This window comes from Lagenorhynchus albirostris, chromosome X (assembly GCF_949774975.1).
Source record: "Lagenorhynchus albirostris chromosome X, mLagAlb1.1, whole genome shotgun sequence".
In the NCBI taxonomy this organism is placed as follows: Eukaryota; Metazoa; Chordata; class Mammalia; order Artiodactyla; family Delphinidae; genus Lagenorhynchus; species Lagenorhynchus albirostris.
In genome coordinates, this window is record NC_083116.1 from 131062212 (window position 1) to 131087959 (window position 25748).

At 44.4% G+C, this 25748-nt stretch overlaps 1 long non-coding RNA gene across 1 annotated transcript in view; it reads left to right on the plus strand.

The window, feature by feature from the left end:
* The window catches only part of LOC132513818 (uncharacterized), a 120074-nt gene that overhangs the window by 81749 nt on the left and 12577 nt on the right, over window positions 1–25748 (plus strand). The window contains exon 2 of the long non-coding RNA XR_009538547.1: window positions 16716–16841. This is a non-coding gene — a long non-coding RNA (uncharacterized LOC132513818). The remainder of the gene's footprint in view (window positions 1–16715; window positions 16842–25748) is intronic.

The following is a 25748-nucleotide window of genomic DNA, read 5'->3' on the forward strand; positions in this document are numbered from 1 at the left end:
TCTTGGCAGCAGTAATTTCATAGATCTGACCCCAAAAGCACAGGCGACAAAAGCAAAAAATAGACACGTGGGATTGCAACAAACTAAAAACACTTCTGCCTAGCAAGGGAAACAAAGCATACAGCAAAGAGACAGTGTCTCTGCAGAATGGGAGACAATATTTGCAATCTGCACATCTGATACCATAGAGCGTTTGGACAGAGGAGATGCCCTTTAAAAGCTTCGGTGACTGCAAAGTGGGTTGGGAGGTTCTGCCTTGTAACAGATGTTCTGGATTGCTGGTTTTTCCGACTCGAGCAATTTGTCTTAATTATGCAAGTAAATTAGCTCAATGTTACCTCTTACTGAAAGATGCAAGCTTTATTATTATGTGATTTCTAGTCCCCTAGGGGTGTAACGACGGCTCTAGGAAATTGGTTGATTTTTCAGACGGTTGGTGGGATTTCGTTTATTCTCTGGAGAACCCTTCCCATCTGTGCTCCTTTCTGGAACATTCAAATATTTTTTGTTGTCTACACGGTACTCAGCACTCTTGAGGCAAACCTCCCAGCTCCCCTGAGCCACTGCCCAGGTTTTGCAAATCAGATTCTGTTTTGGAGAACTGTCTGGAGCTCTAAAGGGTTTTTTCATCTTTCATCTACTTTCCTTTAAAATTCTCTGAACAGGCTTATGCCTGCACCAAAGTCACACTCAGGGAGCTTCTAATAGGCGACTTGGTGCGTTGTTTTTGTTGTAAATGAGTTTGGCAGACAGCAGGTTCATTTCCCCAGAGCTGTGCAGCTCATGGCTCTGCGTTTGCAGGCACCCGTCACGGCACTGGAGAGTCATGGACAGAAGCCCCCATCCTCCTGCTTTCACAGAGAGAAGACGGTCCCTGCTGAGAGCCAACATTAGTCTGAGCACAGTAGAAAAACAAGGAGGTGGGCACCTTTCCAGGTAATTAAATCTGTGCAGAAAACTCCAAAACCTAATTGAGGCTGAAAACTCTATTTTGGTTGTTATTTGTAATCAAGCCACCCTGGCATTTCCTGCCAACGTTGCGTATGGAGGCATACTCCCAAAATGTTCTATCAGTTCTTTAGAAAGGAAAAGGTCACTCTTTCAAAATTTTTTTTTTTTAGTTGAAGTATAGTTGCTGTACCATATTATATAAGTTACAGGTGTATAATATAGTGATTCACAATTTTTAAAGGTTATACTCAATTTGTAGTTATTATAAAATACTGGCTGTATTCCCTGTGTGTGCTGTAGGATATATTCTTGTAGCTCACTGATTTCACACATAGTAGTTTGTACCTCTTACTCCCCTCCCCCATCTTGCCCCTCCCCCTTCCCTCTCCACACTGGGAACCACTGGTTTGTTCTCTATGTCTGTGAGTCTGCTTCTTTTTAGTTATAGTCACTAGTTTGTTGTATTTTCTTAGATTCCCCGTATAAGTGATATCCTGTAGTATTTGTCTTTCTCTGTCTGACTTATTTCACTAACATAATGCCCTCCAAGTCCATTCATGTTGCTGCAAATGGCAAAATTTCATTCTTTTTTATGGCTGAGTAGTATTCCATTGTATATATGCACCACATCTTCTTTATCCATTCATCTGTTGATGGACACTTAGGTTGCTTCCACGTCTTGGCTATTGTATAAATAATGCTGCTATGAACATTGGGGTGCATGTATCTTTTCAAACCAAAAATTTTAGCTTAAAGATCTAGAATTCTGCATTTTATTTTTTTTCTAATCAAACATTACATATATTTTTTAAGTTGGAATATAGTTGCTTTACAATGTTATGTTAGTTTCTGCTGCACAATGAAGTGAATCAGCTATATGTACACCTATATCCCCTCCCTCTTGGACCTCCCACACCCCATCCCACCCAGTTAGGTCATCACAGGGCACGGAGCTGAGCTCCCTGTGCTATACTGCAGGTGCCCACTAGCTATCTGTTTTACACATGGTAGTGTATTTATGTCAATCCTAATCTCCCAATTCATCCCACCCTCCTGTTTCCCCCCCGTGTCAACACATTCATTCTCTACATCTGCATCTCTATTCCTGCCCTGCCAATAGGTTCATCTGTACCATTTTTCTAGATTCCAAATACATGCATTAATATATGATAATTTTTTTCTTTCTTCACTCTGTATGACAGACTCTAGGTCCATCCACATGTCTGCAAATGACCCAATTTCATTCTTTTTATGGCTGAGTAATATTCTATTGTATATATGTACCACATCTTCTTTAACCATTCAACTGTCGATAGACATTTAGGTTGCTTCCATGACCTGGCTATTGTAAATAGTGCTGCAGTGAACATTGGGGTGCATGTATCTTTTTGAATTGTGGTTTTCTCTGGGTATATGCCCAGAAGTGGGATTGCTGGGTCATATGGTAGCTCTATTTTTAGGTTTTGAGGAACCTACATACTGTTTTCCATACTGGCTGCACCAACTTACATTCCCACCAACAGTGTGGGAGGGTTCCCTTTTCTCCACACCCTTCCTAACATTTGTTGGTTGTAGATTTTCTGATGATGCCCGTTCTGACCGGCATGAGGGGATACCTCACTGTAGTTTTGATTTGCACTTCTCTAATAATTAGTGATGTTGAGCGTCTTTTCATGTGCCTTTTCGCCATCTGTATGTCTTCTTTGGAGAAATGTCTATTTAGGTCTTCTGCTCATTTATGGATTGGGTTTTTTTTTTTTTTTAAATATTGAGCTTCATGAGCTGTTTGTACATTTTGGAGATTAATCCTTTGTCAGTTGCTTCATTTGCAAATATTTTCTCCCATTCTGAGGGTTGTATTTACGTCTTGTTATTTCCTTTGCTGTGCAAAAGCTTTTAAGTTAATTAGGTCCCATTTGTTTATTTTTATTTTCATTACTTCAGGAGGTGGATCAAAAAAGATCTTGCTGTGATTTATGTCAAAGAGTGTTTTTCCTATATTTTCCTCTAAGAGTTTTATAGTGTCTGGCCTTACATTTAGGTCTTTAATCCATTTTGAGTTTATTTTTGTGTATGGTCTTAGGGACTGTTCTAATTTCATTCTTTTACATGTGGCTGTCCAGTTTTCCCAGCACCACTTATTGAAGAGACTGTCTTTTCTCCATTGTATATTCTTGCCTTCTTTGTCATAGGTTAGGTGACCATATGTGTGTGTGTTTACCTCTGGGCTTTCTATCCTGTTCCGTTGATCTGTGTTTCTGTGTTTGTGCCAGTACCATACTGTCTTGATGACTGTAGCTTTGTAGTATAGTCTGAAGTCAGGGAGCCTGAATCCTCCAACTTTGTTTTTCTTTCTCAAGATTGTTTGGCTATTCGGGGTCTTTTGTGTTTCCATACAAATTGTAACATTTTTTGTTCTACTTCTGTGAACAGTGCCATTGATAATTTGATAGGAATTGCATTGAATCTGTAGATTGCTCTGGGTAGTATAGTCATTTTCACAATATTGATTCTTCCAATCCAAGAACATGGAATATCTCTCCATCTGTTTGTGTCATCTGTGAGTTCTTCCATCAGTGTTTTATAGTTTTCTGAGTACAGTTCTTTTGCCTGTGTAGGTAGGCTTATTCCTAGGTATTTTGTTCTTTTTGTTGCAATGGTAAATGGGATTGTTTCTTTAATTTCTCTTTCTGATCTTTTGTTTTGTTAGAGTATAGGAATGCAAGAGATTTGTGTGCATTAATTTTGTATCCTGCAGCTTTACCAAATTCCTTGATTAGTTCTGGTCGTTTTCTGGTGGCACCTTTAGGATTTTTTATGTATAGTATCATGTCATCTGCGAACAGTGACAATTTTCTTCTTTTCCAATTTGTATTCCTTTTATTTCTTTTTCTTCTCTGATTACTGTGGCTAGGACTTCCAAAACTATTTTGAATAATAGTGACAAGAGTGGACATCTTTGTCTTGTTCCTGATCTTAGAGGAAATGCTTTCAGCTTTTCTCTCTTGAGGAAGATGTTAGCTGTGGGTTTGTCATACATGGGCTTTATTATGTTGAGGTAGTTCCTTCTATGCCCACTTTCTGGAGTGTTTTAATCATAAATTGGTGTTGAATTTTGTCAAAAGCTTTTCCTGCATATATTGGGATGATCATACGGTTTTTATTCCTTAATTTGTTAATATGGTGTATCACATTGATTGATTTGTGTATATTGAAGAATCGTTTGCATCCCTGGGATAAATCCCACTTGATCATGGTGTATGATCCTTTTAATGTTTTGTTAGATCCTGTTTGCTAGTATTTTGTTGAGGATTTCTGCATCTATGTTCATCAGTGATATTGGTCTGTAATTTTCTTTTTTGGTAGTATTTCTGTCTGGTTTTGATACCAGGGTGATGGTGGCCTCGTAGAATGAGTTTGTGAGTGTTCCTCCTTCTGCAATTTTTTGGAAGAGTTTGAGAAGGATGGGTGTTAGCTCTTCTCTAAATGTTTGATAGAATTCACCTGTGAAGCCATCTGCTCCTGGACTTTTGCTTGTTGGAAGATTTTTAATGACAGTTTCAATTTCACTGCTTGTGATAGGTCTGTTTATATTTTCTATTTCTTCCTGGTTCAGTTTTGAAGGTTATACCTTTCTAAGAATTTGTCCATTTCTTCCAGGTTGTCCATTTTTATTGGCATAGAGCTGCTTGTAGTAGTCTCGTCTGATCCTGTGTATTTCTGTCGTGTCAGTTATAATGTCTCCTTTTTCATTTCTAATTTTATTGATTTGCATCTTCTCCCTTTTTTTTCTTGATGAGTCTGGCTAAAGGTTTTCGATTTTGATAATCTTCAAGGAGCAATTTTATTGATCTTTGCTGTTATTTTCTTCATTTCTATTTCATTTATGGGGTTTTTTTGTTGTTGTTCTTTCTCTAGTTGCTTTAGTGTAAGGTTAGATTGTTTATTTGAGATTTTTCTTGTTTCTTGAGGTGAGGTTGAATTGCTATAAACTTCCCTCTTAGAGCTGCTTTTCCTGCATCCCATAGGTTTTGGGTCATCATGTTTTCATTGTCATTTGTTTCTATGAATTTTTAAATTTCCTCTTTGATTTCTTCAGTGATTTATTGGTTATTTATTAGTGTATTGTTTAGTCCCCCTGTGTTTGTGTTTTTTACAGTTTTCTTCTTGTAATTGACTTCTAATGTCATAGCACTGTGGTCAGAAAAGATGCTTGATATGATTTCAAATTTCTTAAATTTTCCAAGGCTTGATTTGTGACCCAAGATGTGATCTGTCCTGGAGAATGTTCCATGTGCACTTGAGAAGAAATTCCATTCTTTCAGGTGGAATGTCCTATAAATATGAATTGAATCTCTCTGGTCTATTGTGTCGTTTAAAGCTTGTGTTTCCTTATTTATTTTCTGTTTGGATAATCTCTCCATTGGTGTAAGTGAGGTGTTAAAGTCCCCTACTACTATTATGTTCCTGTCGATTTCCCCTTGTATGGATGTTAGCATTTGCCTTATGTATTGAGGTGCTCCTATGTTGGGTGCATAAATATTTATAATTGTCATATCTTCTCGGATTGATCCCTTGATCATTATGTAGTGTCCTTCCTTGCCTCTTGTAACAATTTTTATTTTAACGTCTATTTTATCGGATAAAAGTATTGCTACTCCAGCTTTCTTTTGATTTCTATTTGCATGGAATATCTTTTTCCATCCCCTCACTTTCAGTCTGTATGTGTCCCTAGGTCTGAAGTGGGTCTCTTATAGATAGCATATATACATACGGGTCTTGTTTTTTTGTATCCATTCAGCCAGTCTAGGTCTTTTGGTTGGAGCATTTAACCCATTTACATTCAAGGTACTTAATTGATATATATGTTCCTATTACCATTTTCTTAATTGTTTTTGGCTTGTTTTTGTGGGTCTTCTCTTGTGTTTCCTGCCTAGAGAATTTCCTTTAGCATTTGTTGTAAAGCTGGTTTGGTGGTGCTGAATTCTCTTAGCTTTTGCTTGTCTGAAAAGCTTTGATTTCTCCATCGGATCTGAATGAGATCCTTGCTGGGTAGAGTAATATTGGTTGTAGGTTCTTCCCTTCCATCACTTTAAATATGTCCTGCCACTCGCTCTGGCTTGCAGAATTTCTGCTGAAAGATCAGCTGTTAACCTTATGGGGAGTCCCTTGTATGTTATTTGTTGCTTTTCCCTTGCTGCTTTTAATATTTTTCCTTTGAATTTAATTTTTGTTAGTTTGATTAATATGTGTCTTGGTGTGTTTCTCCTAGGGTTTATCTTGTATGGGACTCTCTGCACTTCCTGGACTTGATTAACTATTTCCTTTCCCATGCTAGGGAAGTTTTCCACTATAATCTCTTCAAACATTTTCTCAGACCCTTTCTTTTCCTCCTCTTCGTCTGAGACCCCTATCATTTGAATGTTGGTGCATTTAGTGTTGTCCCAGAGGTCTCTGAGACTGTCCTCAGTTCTTTTCATCCTTTTTTTATTCTGCTCTGCAGCAGTTACTTCCACCATTTTAATCTTCCAGGTCACTTATCCGTTCTTCTGCCTCAGTTATTCTGCTCTTGATTCCTTCTAGGGTATTTTTCATTTAAGTTATTGTGTTGTTCATCTCTGTTTGTTTGTTCTTTAGTTCTTCTAGGTCCTTGTGAAACATTTCTTGTATTTTCTCGATCCGTGCCTCCATTCTCTTTCCGAGATTTTGCATCATCTTTACTATCATTACTCTGAATTCTTTTTAAGGTAGGTTGCCTATTTCTTCTTTCTCTATTTGGTCTTGTAGGTTTTTACCTTGCTCCTTCATCTATAACATTTTTTTTGTCATCTCATTTTTTTTGATGGGTCAGGCTGTATTCCTCTCTTATTGGTTGTTTGGCCTGAGGCCTCCAGCACTGGAGTTTGCAGGCAGTTGGATGGAGCCGGGTCTTGGTGCTGAGATGAGGACCTCCGGGAGACCTCACTTTGCTTCATATTCCCTGGGGTTTGAGGTTCTCTGTTAGTCCAGCAGTTTGTACATGGCACTCCCACCACAGGGGCTCAGGCCCAGCCCCCAGCCTGGGAACCGAGATCCCGCAAGCCACATGGCGTGGCAAAAGAAAGAAAAAAAGGAACAAACGAAAAAGGGCAGAACAATAGCAAAGAATAAGAAATAAAATAAAATTAGAAACATAAAAAATATATTAGAAAAAGTAAAAATGAAAATGAAACAACAACAAAGCAAAACAGAACCACAACAGCGGAAAAAAAAAAAAAAAAGGCCGGAGGAGGCCCTGGGGGAGAGGGGACTTAGACCCAGGACACACATGGCCAGAGGGGGCTCCAGAGGGCAGAGTTTCAGGCCCGGGATCCCAGCTGGCTCGCCAGGGCCGAGCAGGCAGGGGAGATGCTGGCCTTGTTCCCCTCTGATCCTCCAGTCCCCTGAAGGTCTCTCCCCGTCCCCACTGATCCCCTCACCGTGAGTGGGCCTTTCTGAGGGTGGGAACCCCTCCCCTCTCCCAGCCATCCCTCAGGGACACCAGTCCCGTCCCGCCTCCACGTTTCATACCCCCACTCCTTCCCCTCCACATCCTTCCCAGTCATGCGGGGATTCCTCCCATCTCCTTAGGGGTCTGAGGTCCCCCAGCAGTGCCTAGTAGGTGCCCTGGTTACGAGGAGACGCAAACTCCACATCCTCCTACTCTGCCATCTTCACCCCGCCCCCTGCAATAGAATTCTGCATTTTAAATCACAGGAGACATGCTTGGAAAATTATGACTAGGTCTTCCCGCTTTGATAAATGCTTGGACATTTTATGATTGTCACCCCTGGAGCCAAGCTAATCTGTTCCGGTTTTCTTAGAAATATTCCAATTTCTGATTTGCACATGGAAAATCAGGCTAGCAATGCTCTGCCTTTGGGTAAGAGAGATGGATGTCAGGATGTCAGAATTTTCTCCAACCGTCCTTTTTCTCTGACCCTGGTTTTGAACTTGGTAAATGTAGCCCAAGACAAATAGGGAAATGTGAGTAAGAGTTAGTCAATTTATAAATTTTCAAAGTATCAGCAAAGGTAAATGAAAGAATCCGTTTCCAGCATGGGAAGCAGGCAGATTTTATGAAAGATTGGATGTAACTAGGATTAGTTTTATGAGATCTTTTGTGGTTAGTCCCCAACCATATTTTTATAAGTCAGTATGAAAACCTCCACCTGTCATGAACTGTGTTTTCCTGTGATAATTCCAAATGTGCGTCCATTCAGGAAATCTCAGCTGTGGGTTGACATATATTATCCTGTCGTGGGATAGTGGAGGATCCGGCAGGAAGCAGTCGTCATGTTTTCGTTTCCGGTCATCCCATCCTGGGTCACTCGCTGTTCTCTGCTGTATCTACACCAACCCAATATTAATGCCTGTAAGATACTCACTTTTAGGTAGAATTAGAAAAAAAACCCCACAAATACAGGAAAAAGATCAGCATAAACCAGGAGTGGGACAGGACTTGAATTCCACCAACTGCCACCCAAATGGAAAATTCCAAGGAGCATCAACCCCCTTGATTTTCAAATGCATTCTAATTTATTCTGCTTTCTGAAGAGCATGAGCGAGAATGAATCTTCTGGGCTTCCCTGGTGGTGCAGTGGTTGAGAGTCCGCCTGCCGATGCAGGGGACACGGGTTCGTGCCCCGGTCCGGGAAGATCCCACGTGCCGTGGAGCGGCTGGGCCCGTGCGCCATGGCCGCTGAGCCTGCGCATCCGGAGCCTGTGCTCCGCAACGGGAGAGGCCACAGCAGTGAGGGGCCCGCGTACCGCAAAAAAACAAGATGAGCGTAAAGAGGAACTGGGCATACCCATTAAGATGGCCACTGTTTTTTAAAAATAGAAAATGACAGGTGTTGGCGAGGATGTAGGGAAACGGGGGTCCCTGTGCACTGTCGGTGGGTATATCAATGGTGCAGGTGCTGCGGGAAACAGTGTGGCAGCGCCTCAAAAATTAAAATAGAATTACCATAGGATGCAGCAATTCCAATTCTGGGCGTACACCTGAAAGAATTGAAAGTAGAGTCATGAAGAGACATTTGCACACCCATGTTCATAGCCGCAGAATTCACAGCAGCTGAAATGTGCAAACAACCCCAGCGTCCATGGAGGGGTAAATGGATAAGTAAAATGTGGTCCCTCCGTGCAAGGGAATATGATTCAGTCTTTAAAAAGGAGGGACGTTCTGTCACAGGCTACAGCATGGGGGAACCTTGAGGACATGGTACTGAGTGAAATAAGCCAGACACAGAAGGACAAATACTGTTTGATTCCACTCCTGTGAGGTCCTTGGAGGAGTCAGATTCACAGTGACAGAAAGTAGGGGCTGGGGGAGGGGAATGAGGTTTGAGTGTTTATGGTGACACCTTCCGTTTTCCAAGAAGGATGAGTTCTGGAGATGGGTGATGGTGATGGTTGCAAAACCGTGTGACTGTACTTAATGCCACTGAACCATATGTTTTTAAATGGCTGAAATGACACTTTCTTTCCACCAATCCAGAGTGTTTTTTTTTTTAATTTTATATTGGAGTAAAGTGGATTTACAATGGTGTGTTAGTTTCAGGTGTACAGCAAAGTGAATCAGTTATACATATATGTATCCATTCTTTTTCAGATTTCTTTCCCATATAAGTTATTACAGAATGTTGAGAGAGTTCCCTGTGCTATACAGTAGGTCCTTGTTATCTATTTCATAATAGTAGTGTGTATACGTCAGTCCCAAACTCCTAATTTATCACTCCCCTGCCCCCGATTTCCCTTTGGTAACCATAAGTTTGATTTCGAGTTCTGTGAATCTGTTTCTGTTTTCTAAATAAGTTCATTTGTATCATTTTTGTTAGATTCCACATATAAGTGATATCATATGATATTTGTCTTTGTCTGACTTACTTCACTTAGTATGATCATCTCTAGGTCCATCCATGTTGCTGGAAATGGCATTATTTCATTCTTTTTCATGGCTGAGTAATATTCCATTGTATATAGGTACCACATCTTCTTTATCCATTTCTCTGTCCTCGGACACTTAGGTTGCTTCCATGTCTTGGATATTGTAAATAGTGCTGCTATGAACATAAGAGTGGATGCATCCTTTAGAATTATGGTTTTCTCTGGATATATGCCCAGGAGTGGGATTGCTGGATCATATGGTAGCTCTATTTTTAGTTTTCTAAGGAACCTCCATACTGTTCTCCACAGTGGCTGCACCAATTTACATCCACACCAACAGTGTAGGAGGGCTGTCTTTTCTCCACACCCTCTCCAGCATTTGTTGTTCATAGACTTTTTGATGCCGGCCATTCTGACTGGTGTGAGATAATCAGGGAAGCCCAATAAAACTGCACAAGGCTCTTTGGAATTTACTGGTCAGTCCGTAGAAGGTGGAAGCTCCATCTCTCCTAGAAAAGGCGGGCTTGAATTCGCCCCGTGCTCTATCTCAGCTTCTGTGAGGCTGCCCAGCGGCTGGGCAGAAGGCAGCAAGGCCACCGTACACTCAGCCACGTAGAGTTTGCAAAGCTCTGATGGGTAAATAAGGATTCCCCTGCGTCAACTGGCCGGATGAATTGATTGTCACCTTTTCATCTCGGGAGCATTGAGGATAAAGGGCCTCATGATTCAAAGAGTGTGTTGTGGGGAAAGGGGCCCGACTGGGCAGATGACCAGGGCTCGAGAGGAAGAGGAAGAATTCTTGAGCCCAGATGGGGGGAGGGGGAGATGGAGTGGGTGTGCTTGTTTAAACGTAACACAAGCTTGTGTTGTAAGGGGTATTTTGAGAACTCCTACTCCTGGGGGAAGAGAAAAAAGACTGACATGTGTCTTTTAAAAAGTAGAGAAATCCAGTTTCATGAAAATGCAATTGCTTTGTGCAACCTTGCCTCTGCATTGAGCTCATGGAACCCCTGTGTATACCAGGGAGGGTGTCTCTGTGAGTAGATCTGGACGTGCCCCAGAAATCTGATGAGGCGCCTGTCAGATCTCAGGTGTGTTCACGGGGAGACACGCTGGGACCCCAGAGGCACAGGCTGGGTAGCAAGGAGCGGTGGTGAGCAGGATTCCAAGGTGGCCTCAAGACTCCTGTTCCCTAGTGCACACACCCTGTGTAGTCTCTTCCCCTGGAGTGTGGGCAGGACTTGTGAGCCCGATAGGTGTCACTCCTGTGACAGTGTAGCTATGGGTTAACTTGATTTCATCAGAAGGAGGTTATCCTGGGTGGGCCTGACCTAATCAGAGCAGCCCTTTAAAAGGAGAGGAATTCTTTTTTTTTTCATTGTTTGTTGTTGTTTTTATTTTTTTATTTTCTCAGTTGAAGTACAGTTGATTTACAATGTTGTATTAGTTTCAGGTGTACAGCAAAGTGATTCAGGTAAACATATATATGTATCCTTTTTCAGATTCTTTTCCCATTTGGGTTATTACAGAATATGAAGTGGAGTTCCCTGTGCTCTACAGTAGGTTCTTGTTGGTTATTTTACATACAGTAGTGTGTCTCTGTTAATCCCAAACTCCTAATTTATCCCTCCCCCACCCATTCCCCTTTGGTAACCATAAGTTTGTTTTCTACATCTGTGACTCAGTTTCTGTTTTGTAAATAGGTTCATCTGTACCATTCTTTTTTTTTAGACTCCATATACAAGCGATATCATACGGTATCTGTCTTTCTCTGTCTGACTTGCTTCACTCAGTATGATCATCTCTAGGTCCATCCATGTTGCTGCAAATGGCATTAGTTCATTCTTTTTATGGCTGAGTAATATTCCATTGTATATATGTACCACATCTAAAAAGAAGGCAAATTCTGCCCACAAGAACGAAGTTGGAAAAGGAGCTCTACCTTCCAGTGAAAAGACAGACCTTAACAACTAGTTAAAATATGAAGTATGATCTACTCCACTCAGGGGGATTTCAACCCAATAGCCAGTAGGTGAAACGTCTAATATGCTCATCGTGTGAATCTCCCTGAATCATGCAGCACGTATGAGTGTGCGTAGTCGATATAACAAGATGGCATGTGAGTGCGGAAGGATAATTATTTCACCTGCACAGTATAGTGTCTCGATCTCACAGGGCTGGAGAAGATGATTCAGGGTTAAGCCCCGCTGAGATCATTAGTCTGTCTCGGGGCAGGAATACTTCACAGTAGAGGAATATTGGGGAAATTTTACAACACATTCTGTCCACAAAGCAAGCATCACTCTTTTGGGTAAGGGATGATGACCTCCCAGGTGGATCCTGGTAGTTGACTCTTTGACAGTCAAATAGGACAATTCTTCAGACGCAGGTGGCTCCCAAGATGAACCCACCTTCAGCAAGTCTCCCACCTTCCCAAATGGTGGGGTCTTCTGGTGACAAATCATCTCCCTGTCGGATCACGTCTGTGATTGGCCCTTGTCCCTTCCTGTTTTCTGGATATAAAAGAAACATCAGGCACCAGTGGTCACCAACACATCAGGGTGATTATTTAAAAAGATTTAGACAAACTCAAGTGGGATGGATGGTCCCAATCCCATTTTCTGACCAAAAGATGCTCAGAAGACTTGAGTCATCAACTATAAATCATCCATGAGTAATATCATTAATGGTGGGAGAACCCTTCACAGAGAGAAATAGGGTCGCTCACCAAAAGAAAGGCAGCGGCACTGCCTTTGGATAAGGCAAAACCAGCAAAAGCCCACCACACCTCAATGTGTTAGCTCAAGATGCCGTAACAAGATGCCAGAGGGTGGGTAGCTTAAACAAAAGTAATTGATGTTCTCACAGTTCTGGAAGCTAGATGTCCAAGGTCGTGGTGTGGGCAGATTCAGTTCCTGGAGAGGCTCTCTTCCTGGCTTACACATGGCATCCTTCTTGCTGTGTCCTCACATGGTAGAGAGAGAGATCTGGTCTCTTTCTCTTCTTATAAGGTCAGTAATCCCATCATGGGGGCTCCACCCTCAAGATCTCATCTACCTCTAATCACCTCCCAAACACCCACCTCCTAACACCATCCTGCTGGGGGGCAGGGCTTCCACACAGGCATTTTGGGTGAGGGACACAATTTAGTCCCTACAACTCATCCTGGTAAATAGCATCGTTCCGTTGCTCAAACCAAAAGGGAAGCTTGATTCTTCCTCCTTCCCCATATTTCATCCATTTTTAGGCTTTGCTCATTCTATCCATGACAGACATGTCCAGTCATCCCCACCATGGCAGCCACCAGCCCAGACCCAGACACATTCGTGAACCTGGACCACAGCCTTAGTCTCCTAAGCGTCCCACCTTGGGTCACCGTTCTCCCACTCCCACTCCAGGCAGCTACGTCTCCAGCTCCACAGCCTCACCTCCGCCTGCACAGCCTTACCTCCAAGCCACAGACTCTAAACTCTCCCTCTCCCCACCGTGTCCTACAGGACCCAGGGTGATCTTCTGGGGCGTCAGTCTCCCCATCTCAGCCCGCTCTCTCACCTGCCCTCCTCATTTCAGGGCCACCAGGCTTCTCTCTCTTCTTTAACCCACGGGTCCTCAATGGTCTCCTGTGCTCCTTTCCTGGGTGTTCATTCTTTCTTGGGGTTCAAGAGGAATGTCACCCCCTCAGAGAGACTTGCTTTGAATTTTCCATTCACAGGGACCTCTCCCACCATCTGTTTACTTCCTCAAGACACATATCAGATTCTTTTTTTTAAAATTTTATTTTATTTATTTATTTTGGTTGCGTTGGGTCTTCGTTGCTGTGCACGGGCTTTCTCTAGTTGTGTCAAGAGGGGGCTACTCTTCGTTTCTTCGTTGCGGTGCATGGGCTTCTCATGGCGGTGGCTTCTCTTGTTGCGGAGCACAGGCTCTAGGCACGCGGGCTTCCGTAGTTGTGGCACGTGGGCTCAGCAGTTGTAGCTCACGGGCTCTAGAGCGCAGCCTCAGTAGTCGTGGCGCACGGGCTTAGTTTCTCCGCGGCGTATGGGATCTTCTTGGACCAGGGCTCGAACCTGTGTCCCCTGCATTGGCAGGTGGATTCTTAACCACGGCGCCACCGGGGAAGTCCCCATATCAGATTCTTTAGTTCTTCGTTTCTTTTTTCTGGTCACCGTTTATCCCTCCTAGTACAATGGATGTTCCCTGGGAGCAGGGAGAGTTTCCAATGGGAGGCTGTCCACACCTCCCAGGACCTGCCTCACAAAGAAGTGAAATGTGTTAGGTGGATGAGAGAGGGGATGACCGTTCTCACCTGCCTCCCATCCCTACAAGCAGAATCTCCTCCCCCCAGGATGTCTTCCACCTTCTCCTCCCCTGAGGAGCTGCCCATCCCCCAAGGCTGACCCACAGAGCAGAATCTTATCAAGACTGTGACTTACTCCTACATGTCCAAACTCCAATTAAAATGACTAATAGGGGTTCAGAGAGGGAGAAATCAATGTCACGTCTAAAAAAACAGGAGCTGGGGCTTCCCTGGTGGCGCAGGGAGTCCGCCTGCCGATGCAGGGGACACGGGTTCGTGCCCCGGTCCGGGAAGATCCTACATGCCGCGGAGCGGCTGGGCCCGTGAGCCATGACCGCTGAGCCTGCGCGTCCGGAGCCTGTGCTCCACAACGGGAGAGGCCGCAACAGTGAGAGGCCCGTGTACCGTAAAAAAAAAAACAAAAAAAAAAACCCCAAAAAACAGGAGCTAGTGGCACTCCTATACCAGCATCACAGAAGGAGTTTAGCTGGACATATTGCTATGTATAAAACCAACTAAAATACAAACCAGAGTAATTGAAAAAGAAGGAAAAAGTGGGGGAGGGATAAATTAGTAGTTTGGCATTAGATACACACTACTATATATAAAATAAACCAGGTCCTACTGTATAGCACAGGGAATTATATTCAATGTCTTGTAATAACCTATAAGGGAAAAGAATCTGAAAAAGAATAGATAAATATGTATGTATAACTGAATCACTTTGCTGTACACCTGAAACACAACACTGTAAATCAACTATACTTCAATTTAAAAAAAAAGATTTTAGTAAAAAAATGAGATTCAGGCCTTCCCTGGTGGCGCAGTGGTTGAGGGTCCGCCTGCCGATGCAGGGGACGCAGGTTTGTGCCCCGGTCCGGGAAGATCCCACATGCCGCGGAGCGGCTGGGCCTGTGAGCCATGGCCGCTGAGCCTGCGCGTCCGGAGCCTGTGCTGCGCAACGGGAGAGGCCACGGCAGTGAGAGGCCCACGTTCCCAAAAAAAAAAAAAAAATGAGATTCAGAAGATTTATGAGATTCAGAGGAAACTGGAATATTTGATCCTAAGCAATAAACTGAGGTAAAATGGTCTGCATGCAATAGATAAACATGATTTGCTGAGTTTAAAGCACTAAGGCAGGCACTTTGCACTGTGAGAAATCAAATTTGGGTGAAGTAGAAAACTGACGAGGAAAAAAATCTTCCCAGCATGCAGAAGAAAGTTTAAAATGCTTAGGGGGAAAAAAAAGATCAATTTTGAGACATTAAGAAGAATCGCCAAAGCCAATCTGTGAAAAAGGATTTCCTACAAAGGAATATGGGATAGACGGACCAGAAGCACTAGTTATAGAAATGATAGAAGGTGAATGTTTTAAGCCAAAGAAATAGAAAAATGACTCCATACTGACTTCTCAGTGAAAATTTGAAAGAAAACCCATTCTAAACATGCTCTGGTAGCATTGTCAAACAAGATAAAGAATACTCTACAGGTGCTCATGGAAAGATAAAAATAACAGAAGAGCCAGTAATGGTTTGGCTTCATTTCATCTCAGCCATAAGAAATGACACAATGTTACTGGACCTCCAAGCACTGATGAGGGGAAAAATGTCATTATGAAAAATTCCAGGGCTTCCCTGGTGGCGCAGTGGTTGAGAGTCCACCTGCCGATGCAGGGGACGCGGGTTCGTGCCCCGGTCCGGGAAGATCCCACATGCCGCGGAGCGGCTGGGCCCGTGAGCCATGGCCGCTGAGCCTGTGCGTCCGGAGCCTGTGCTGCGCCACGGGAGAGGCCGCAGCAGTGAGAGGCCCGTGTACCGCCAAAAAAAAAAAAAAAAAAAAAATTCCACAGTGAAACCATTATAGAATTATCTATTGCTCCCAAAGTAGTGTTAATTTTCAATACCGTTAATACAATTAACTATATTCTACTCGGTAACCGTGCAGTGCTGCAGACTCAGGTAGTGGAGAGGAAACCACTTTCTAAGTAAACGAATGAATCCTGCAGCCAAATAGATTTATCCCCTAAATCGAACATTCTTTGTGTTATGCAAATTATTTGCCTCCAGAGCAGTTAGAAAGTGTAAAGAGGGGATGATTCTTGATCCACACTTCGAAAAGACATCAAAAACCAGAAAGCAAAACAGATGATGATTTTCAAAAGTTTTTCAAAAATCAGGTCATAGCCAAGTCATCCTTGTCTTCAAATCTATCAAGCCGTGGAACAGGGATAAAGTATCTTTAATAGGATTTTCTGATGATGACTAAATAATTTGTATAGTCTCCTCTGAGGGACAAAATCAACATGAGTTGATTGTAATGTGTTTGATCCTTTCCTCTGTAGATTAGTGCTCTTTAAAGAGGGGGACACGTCTTCCCACATGAAAATTTGGAATTGAAAACCTTTCTAAGAATTAAAGTATTGGCTAAAATCCTCAACTGGTATGTGCTCCAAAGAAAAAGTTACAATTGTGTGGGAAGGAGATCTATCTAAGACGGGATATTTTAAGAACCGGGCATCCGTGAATCTGCTGAAATGTTTTTCTCCTTTTCATCATTTCAGAAACTCAGGAGAGTCGCTCGACTTTCTGGAAGACCCTATTGAATACGCAGAAAATGGAAGTGGGATGGTCCAAATCCACAGAGACGAACTCCCGTGCCATCTGTGGAATCGTTGACTCAGTCCCTGGTGAGTGCCCTTGTGCGTGTCAGTAAACGGTGTGTGTATTCCTGAGCTGCTTAGTGCAAAATATGATTCTTAACACTGACCTTGACCTACAGGTGTTGAGGGGATGAGGTAGGTGATCCCCTGCCATGTTAATCCTGGTGACCATCCTCTGCAGTGGGTCTTCCGAGACAGAGATTCAACTTAGAATTTCCCTGTGACACACTTTCTTGGGTCCAACTGGGACTCAGAACCAGGAGGGGGGGGTACCATACGGCAGGGCCACCTGAGGCCCATTTGGGTCTGAGTCATAGCTGGGTCAAGAGCAATTCAGCCAGTCCGTGGAGTCTTTGCTGCACGTGAATTATATGTGAGAGTCAGGCACGAAATGAGAACAGAATGCAGTCAAATACTCGACCACGATATCTAGGATTTAAGCCCTGCTCAGGGCGCAGGGCACGTCTTAACTTGCAGCATCTTCACTACGGCCCTTGAAGGAAGACAGCCTCTGGCCGATGTTTATAAATGAGAAAGCTGAGGCACAACGCTTGAGTCAGCGTCAAGGTCACACAGTTTGTAAACGTGGAAGAGTCGGGATGCTAATTCAGACAGGATCAGGTGCAGGAAAAGGAAATGACTTGTATCTAAGTGTTGGGGCCGATGGTTAATTTCCAAACGTGGTCACCATCTATTGGAAAACCCCTAAGGTCTAGCATTTGAGAGATGGAGGGCAGAAATTCCTTCCAGGGAAGAAATACCCAGACCCCCTGGTGGAGAGTCATCTGGGTTCTGCTGGGAAGCGCCCAGGGAAGTGGTCGCAGAACGCGGTGCAGCAGCCAGGGTCTCACCTCCCTGGAATCTGACTTGAGGGTCTTCCACCGGGAAGCAGTAGGAGCTCCTCTTAATAGCAGGAGCTATGTCAGTCGTCGTCGTAGTGACAGAAATTGTCTCCTCGACCAGACTCTGTCCGGCTCCCCTAAATTCTTCAGTGAGGTCTGACTTTTGGACTTTTGTGTACATTTCTGCATTGTCCAATGTTAGCAAGAGCCACGCTTAGTCGGTTTAACCAGAACCCACCCCCTTCGTATCTGGTCATCTCCATGTCTGGTCAACTTCGTATCTGCTCATCTCAATATCTGATTAGATTCCTCATCCTGCACGCCCCACCCCCCAGGTGACTCTAGTCACCCTTCCCTGTCTTCAGCAGGAATCCTGTGGGGTCAGTTTAGCCAGAATGCCCTCACCCCTAATTTTCCTGTTGGTAGTTTTCCATCCACTGACCCTCCCCTGCTCCGTGGCTGAAAATCCCCACTTGCCCGTGCTGCCTTTGCAGTTGAGTCTGGCTCTATACTGAGCTCTCTTTGCTCTATTGCAATAGTCCTGAATCAAGTCTGTTTTTACCACTTCTTCTGTCCTGCTCTGGTTTTTCTTTAACAGTAATAGTAATAATAGCAGTAGTAGTTGTTGTTGTAGCCATGATTGGAGTAGGAGTAGCAGTCATAGTAGCATTAGTAACAATCGTGGCAATAGTTGTTGTATTAATAGTAACAATACTTGTAGTAGTTGTTACCCTAGCAGTAGTAACAAGAGTGGCAATAGTTGTAGTAGCAAATTGTAGTAGCCGTAGTAACAATAGGGGCAATAATTGTTGTAGTAGCAATAATTGTAGTCATTGTAGTAGCAATGCCAGTTATAGTAGTATCGATAGTTGTTACAGAAGTTGTAGTTGCGATACTTGTAAAAATAGTTGTAGTAGTATTTGAAGTAGTACCTATAGTTGCAGGAAGAGGAGGAGAAATAATTACAGAAGCAGTTTAGCAGTAGTAACAGCACTAGGTCTAGCAGTAATCATTGTCCTAGAGCTAGATGTTGTAGTAATTGTCGTTGTAGCCACAGCAACAGTTGTAACAGTAGTAACAGTGGTACTGGTAATTGTTATAATTGTAGTAGTAAATGTAATCGTTGTAGTAGTAATTGTAGTGCCACTCATTGTTGTAATAATTGTCATTGTAGCACTAGTAATAATTATAGTAGTGTCTGTAATAGTCGTATTGTAGTAATTGTTAAAATTGTAGTCATAGCCATAATAGTTGTAGTGATGGTTGTCGTAGCACTAAGTGTAATCACTGTAGTTGGGGCAGTAGGAATAATTGTAGTAGTGGTTGTAATAATAGTAGTGTTTGTAGCACGAGCAACTGTTGTAGTTGTGGTAGTAATAGGAGTTGTGATGCTAATAGTTGTAGCCGTCACTGTAGCTGTAGCAATAATTGTAGCAGTTGTGATAGGAACAGCAGTAGCTGTCGTAGTCCTAGTAGTACCATTTGCTGTCACAGCAGTAGCTGTAGCCATAGCAATAATGGTACTAGTAGTCGTCGTCAGAATTGCTGTGCTTGTAATAATAATAGCAGCAGTTGTCGTGGCGCTAATTGCTGTAGTCACAATCGTAGCAGCAGTGCTAGCAGTAGTTGTAGTAAGTGTTACAGTTGTGAGAGTAACCCTAAGAGTTGTAGTAGTAATTACACCAGTACTAATGGCTGTAATAGTTATAGCACTGGTAATAATTATAGTAGTGTTTGTAATCATAGTAGTTGTGGTAATTGTTGTAACTGTAGCGGTAAATGTAATAGTTGTAGTGGTGGTTGTAGCAGGGGTACCTTTTATAGCGGTAGCAACTGTTGTAGTAATAAGAGTTGTGATAGTAAGAGTTGTGGCGGTACTAATTGTAATAGCGGTGGGTGTAGCAGTAGCAAAAATGATAGTAGCTGTGACAGTAGTAGCTACTACAGTAGTGGCAGTCATTGTTGGAGTCACTGGAATTGCTGTACTTGTAAGGATAATAACAGTAGCAGTTGTAGTACACATTGCTGTAGTCATTATAATGGTAGGAACAGTTGTAGCAGCAGCAGTAGCAGTTGTAGCAGTAAATAGTACAGTTGTAGTCGTAAACCTCACGGTTGTGGTCGTAGTTACGGTACTGATTCCTGCAGTCATCGTAGCGGTAGTCACAATCGTAGCAGCAATGGTAGTAGTCGTTGTCGTAGTGATAAATGCTACAGTTGTAGTAAATGCGATAGTTGGAGTAGCAGTTACACTAGCACTAGTCGCGGTAGTCATTGTGGTCGTGCAGTAGTCTGCACGCCGTCATCAGTAACAACAGTCCCGCGTGTAAGCTGTGCTGGGGGTCGGGTGCAGCCGTAGGAGTTCTCACCGGCTGAGCTCAGTGGACCCTCGCCGTGCCTTTATGTGACCCGTCCCGGCCTCTGAGAGGCGGAGTGCCCTGCCCAAGCTCGCACAGCTGGTACCAGGCACAGTCTCACCCCTGCATCTTCTGTGCTTGGCCCTGCTTAGGAGAGAGAAGGAATTAAAACACACTTTCTAAAAAATAAAAATAAAAACCCAAAACTACACAAAAGGAGGCATGCTTTCTGTCTTCAAAGAATTCTCCACCGCTGAGGGCCATCACGCTCGGGGAGAAATGGGGCAAGAAATCACCTCCAAAGACACGCACCTTCAAGATTACGGATGACACACATGTGTCCAGGAGAAAAGTCTACAGTTTTTGTTTGCTATGAAAGAGATGTTTGAATCCAAGGATTGTGAGAAACCATTGAGAAAATGGTTCAGCCGATGCCACCAGATGCATTCCTCTCCTTCTCGAGAGGCAGGGAGAGCCCACGAGAAAGCCGTTCCTCATTAGGAGCGGGCTGTCACCCAGATGGGCTCTCAGTGCAGCTTTGCAGTTCTTCCTTCACCCCTGGACAGCTCTCGAGACCACAGTGACCGCAGCCAGGGAGCCCCAGGGAGCTTTGCAGCCTAAGGATGTTACAGCATCCGTGGGAGCTGAGCTCGTTTTCTAACCTCATGGGAGACCCGTCTGCATCACAATTCAGTACCCGGTGTTTGCAAGCAGCCCGCTCGCAGACCTCCCACCCCCTCCCCTGTGTGCGCTCTACAAGGTGAGCCTGGTCTCGTCTTGTTTGCTCTACCCGGCGCTATGAGTCCTGCAGGGCCGGCTCCTGAGGGAGTTTGCCTCTTCCCGATACAGGTCGCTTATGACTTAGATCCCCTCTCTCGTTTCCTCCAGGATGACAGGTGGTCTGATCGTGAAGGGACTCTGCGGACCTCCATTTTCAGATGGAAAAACAAAAGTCCGTACCAGCTCCATGATATATTCGGTAACATGACCGTGTCTGAGACCTTTTAATGCCAAGAACATCTCAATGACTATTGGGCTTGGATTTATGCACTTACATGACGTGTGGAATCGTTAGTTGTAGGTGCATCTCTGTGTGTATAACACACACATACGTATATAAACATCCAGTGCCTTCACCACACACACACAGACTTAGACAGACATACACACACGCACTAATATACTTTGTCTGTTATACGTTATTAAAAGCATAACAAAGTACATTTAGTAAAAGTATGTTTTACATCTACTCATTGGACAACCTGTCTCAGTGTACTCTGAAATATTTATCATACACAACTTTCCCCAGACAGGTGAGGTCAGAAAGCTTATTCCTTTTCGGTCCAATGTAGCAAAAGCAGGACATTAAGAGGACGGTGATTAATTATGACATGTCCCCAAAAGGGCCAGATTCTTGCATTTGGAACCATTTCCAATGTAATGTCTTTTTCTTTACCCTGGAGCCCTGCCGACAGACCCCTGGGATGGGAGAAATGAGCCTTTTGGTATCACACACCCAGAATGATGTTTAACCAGATATCTGGGTGCTCCGTGACTAGTCAAGCTGAAACACGAAATTATCCCTCACGGGTCTTCCAACCCTGGAAAAGTGCCACAGCTCAGACATTAAGAATAAGGAAAGGGCTTCCCTGGTGGCGCAGTGGTTGAGAGTCCGCCTGCAGATGCAGGGAACGCGGGTTCGCGCCCCGGTCCGGGAAGATCCCACGTGCCGCGGAGCGGCTGGGCCCGTGAGCCATGGCCGCTGAGCCTGCGCGTCCGGAGCCTGTGCTCCGCAGCGGGAGAGGCCACAACAGTGAGAGGCCCGCGTACCGCAAAAAAAAAAAAAAAAAGCGTGTGATGAGAAATAGAAGAAAAGTCAGGATACAGATTTCTCCGTGTTTACTGGGAAGTACTTCCAGCAGGAGGCTTGGGGGTGTGTTCGGACAGGTTCGCTTTGGAAGAGTTTCTTGTGTGGTTTGCAAGCCGCCGCTCACGAAAGCGACGCCGGGACCTCACAGTTGGTGGGAAACTGCGCTGTGATTTCTGACGGCTCCAGAGCTGCCTTATGTGTCAACCACTAAGAAGCTAAGAAAAGGGAGGGGCCCTTGCCTGGATCGGGCTGGACCCACGCCCAGACGTTGGCTGCGCGGTATGCAGCGCACAGAGCAAGGAGAGAAGCCCTCGTCCCTTGCAGCGAGCACAAACCCTGCTTGCTTCGTGCGCTCCTCCCCCGATCGCCAACAGTCCTCTTAGAAAGTGTCGACTTGAAAAAAAAAAAAAAAGCACAACGTGAGAGCTGTGAGTTAAGTTTTATTTGGGGTAAAATCAGGACTACAGCCTGGGAGACAGCATTTCAGACAGCTCTGAGCAACCGCTCCAAAGAGGTAGCAGGGGAGGGGGGAGGTCAGTATATATGTGGGATTTCGGTGAAGGGGGAGTGCATGCAGTCAAGCACATATGTTTGCAGGTTTCTGCTAGTCTCCTGCAGGTTACCGCTAGCCACACGGAACAGACGTCACCAGGAAGGATTTTAGTGCTTTCGTGGTTACGAGGAGGTGCAAGCATTGGGCTCATAAAACCGTCTCCTGAAAATCTCTAACTATCTGAAGACCTGTCCCACCAGTTTTTCCCAGCGCACAGAGTTCCTCATTCCTGGTCTCCACCCTGAGCTCCTTTCCGGGGGTGTTGAAGGTCAGCAGCTGCAGTGGCTCTTGATTTAATCCTTGTAGAGGTGACGGCAAGGGCCAATCTGTAGTTGGCAAAAGCAACATGAGAAAACTACTCCCCCAGCCCCTCCTAAGTCGCAGAGATGAGCAGCTAATGGAGGTGATAACAGAGTGAAAAAGCAGTGTGGATTACACGCCCACTGAGCACCAGTGGCTCCATTAAATGCTTACAATGCTCTGATGACAGAGGGATGAGGTATCTCCCATTTAACAGGTTAAGGAACTTAAGTTTAGAGAGATTAAGTCATCAAGGTCCCTCCACTGATCAGAGGCAGAGCTTCTCCTGTTTACCTGAAAGACCCCCAAATCCTCTTCTGTGATCACCTGGTGACCACGGTTCCAGGAACAAAGGGTGTAAACCCACCTGCCTCCAAATCAAAGACGGTGCATGGCAGAATCAACCTCATAAGTCCTGAGGTCCCACAGCCCTTCTCTTCCTCCTTCCGTGGTTCATCCTCTTTCATGTATTATTTCAGCACGTATTTATCTGTCAAGGGGTTCTGTGTGCTGGCCAGCATTCTGGCTCCAGTGAACAAGCCAGGTCAGGTCCCTGCTTAATGTCCGTCCCGGGGGAAGAAGCAGACAGTGAGTGGACATGCAAGTAGATGAAATGCACGATGTGCTTTTTTACATGGTCGTTGAGTGTTCCGAGGTTGAGCAGGGAGAGGACAGACTGACCAGAGGAGCCCTTGCAGCACTGTGGCCGGAGAGGGCTTCTATGCGGGGTGACGTTTGTCCGGAGACCTGGCTGAGGTGAGGAAGGGAAAGGACAGCTGTGCCCCAGCCAGGAGCAGACTGTGTGGACAGTAGAACAGCGATGGTCCGGCACGGAGGGATGCAGCTCGAGCAGATGTGTGTGCAGGAGGCTGAGGCCAGAGGGACGGGGCAGGTCTTGTTATCTTACTTGGATTTTGGAGTCTATCATGAGTGAGATGGGAGCCACTGGAAGTTTTTCTCGGATGGAGCCGATGGTGGTGGTGGTCGACCCACAACTGCTGGGAATTCCTTGCCATTTCCATGAACAGCGACCTGTCTTCCAATGCAAGCCCTGACTCTTGTTGGATACCTACCCTGCTTGCTGGAACACAGGGGGCCCATGGGAGAGACAAGCTGCAAATCGGCGAAAGGCACATAGCCCCGCTGGTAACTACTGAGCACAGGGTATAAATACCCCGGCTCACACACCTCTCAGCCTGGCTCACCCGAGGAAAGTGCTTTAAGGTGCTTCTCAGAGCATCACCATGATATTAGGCTCCAGTCACCTGGGTGTGGCTGGCCTGATAATTCCCCCCTCCTTGGCTACTTTCCTTCCTTGCGTGACCTCCCCATCCCACTCCTGGAGCTCCCTGCCCCTCCCTGCGTTCAACCCTCAACCCAGGCTCTGCTTCTGGGGGAAGGTCAGTTGCGAAACCTGACCTGGGTACAGACAGGATCAGTCTGACTGCTGTGTGGACAGCAGTGATGCAGGAGGGACTGGTGGCAGGTCCTGGACGTTGGCGTTGTCCAGGGACAGATGTCCAGCGCCTTGGACCAGGCAGGAGATGGAGGTGGGGTGATGAGCAGCAGGCTCCCTGGGGACTTGCTGATGAACGGCATAAATAGATGCAGGGAATCTGCGTGGTTATCTGGGCTTCTCTTTTCCTTGCTGAGGCTGCCCTGTTCTTGACGGTTCTGTGCCTTCTCGCTCTCTCGCCTTGCCTTCTCCAGCCCTCCCCCATACCCACCACCTTGATCATTAACAGTACTGCAGAATTTAATTCAACGCAAGGCTTTTGTGGAGCGTGGTGTAGGCGTTAGACACCCACCCAGGTACCAGGGAGACAGAAATTCGTACTTCCCATCCAAGGTGTGATGAACAGAGGCAGCAAATCATCGGGATACAGTGTAAAACTGCACCACGTCTGTCTGATGTGAAGACAAGTTTGGGCAAATAAAACTTGTCTTTTCTGAGTAGTGTTTGTTTTAATTGGAGTAGAGTTGATTTACAATATCGTGTTAGTTTCAGGTGTACAGCAAAGTGAATCAGTTATACATATGTATACATTTTTCAGATTCTTTTCCATTATAGGTTATTACAAGATATTGAATATAGTTCCCTGCGCTATATAGTAGGTCCTTGTTGCTTATCTATTTATATATAATAGTATGTATGTGTTAATCCCAAACTCGTAATTTATCCCTCCCTCCCTCCCCTTTCCCCACTGGTAACCATAAGTTTGTTTTCTACGTCTGTGGGTCTGTTTCTGTTTTGTAAGTAAGTTCATTTGTGTCATTTTTTAGATTCCACATATAAGTGATATCATATGATATTTGCCTTTCTATGACGTACTTCACTCAGTATGATCATCTCTAGGTCCATCCATGTTGCTGCAAATGGCATTATTTCATTTTTTTTATGGCTGAGTAATATTCCATTGTATATATGTACCACATCTTCTTAATCCACTCATCTGTTGATTGGATTGTTTCCATGTCTTGGACATTGTAAATAGTGCTGCTGTGAACATAGGGGTGCATGTATCTTTTTGAATTAGTTTTCTCTGGATATATGCCCAGGAGTGGGATTGCTGGGTCACATGGTAGTTGTTTTTAGGTTTTTAAGGAACCTCCATACTGTTCTCCATAGTGGCTGTATCAATTTACAGTGTAGGAGGGTTCCCTTTTCTCCACACCCTCTCCAGCATTTATTGTTTGTAGACTTTTTGATGATGGCCAGTCTGACTGGTGTGAGGTGATACCTCATTGTAGTTTTGATTTGCATTTCTCTAATAAATTAGCAATATTGGGCATCTTTTCATGTGCCTGTTGGCCACCTGGATGTCTTCTTTGGAGAAATGTCTATTTAAGTCTTCTGCCCATTTTTCGATTGTGTTGTTTTTTGTTGTTGTTGAATTGTATACACTGTTTGTGTATTTTGGAAATTAAGCCCTTGTCGGTCCTATCGTTTGCAAATATTTTCTCCCAGTCCATAGGTTGACTTTTCCTTTTGTTAATGGTTTCCTTTGCTGT